The sequence below is a fragment of the Myotis davidii genome, unplaced genomic scaffold, assembly GCF_000327345.1.
Source record: "Myotis davidii unplaced genomic scaffold, ASM32734v1 scaffold4, whole genome shotgun sequence".
Taxonomy (NCBI): Eukaryota; Metazoa; Chordata; class Mammalia; order Chiroptera; family Vespertilionidae; genus Myotis; species Myotis davidii.
Window position 1 is genome coordinate 653,352 of NW_006294707.1, and position 456 is coordinate 653,807.

Sequence of the window (456 nt, forward strand, 5' to 3'; positions counted from 1 at the left end):
GCTGGCGGCGCTCTGGAGTCGGGACGAGTCCCAGCCGTACGACAAAATGGCGGCTTCAGTTGCTGAGGGGCGCGCGGCGGGAATTAGCCCGCCCCTAGGGGTCAGGCGGAAGGCAAGCCTCACACTATGCGGCCGGCGCTGGAGGCGTTCGGGGGTCGGCTACCGTCACTTCCGGCCGCTGGGGGCCTGGGTTCCGTACGACAACATGGCCGCGCTTAGGTGCCTGGAGGGGGAAACTGCGACTTCCGGTCCAGAATAGGGCCTGCGGTGGGAGGGGGAAGGAAAGAGGAGGGGACCATGCGAGCTTCTGCTGTCCTCGCTGAGGGTCTCCCCGAGAGGCCGTTTCTGAGGTGCGGGCCGGTCGGTGCGGGGATCGAAGGCGGGGGCGGGAGTGTCGAGGCAGCGGTGCTGGGGAGTCCCGGGCGCTAAGTCTGAGGGGCCCGCTCCCTCCTATCC

General features: G+C 68.9%; 1 protein-coding gene across 2 annotated transcripts in view; it reads left to right on the forward strand.

Annotated features, from left to right (window-relative positions):
* The first annotated feature begins 6 nt into the window (after positions 1-6).
* Positions 7-456, forward strand: part of DAXX (death-domain associated protein) — a 5,333-nt gene continuing 4,883 nt past the window's right edge. For both annotated transcript variants that reach the window (XM_006769144.2, XM_006769143.2), the window contains exon 1: positions 7-350. The gene's annotated coding sequence lies outside the window, so the exon portion shown is untranslated. The remainder of the gene's footprint in view (positions 351-456) is intronic.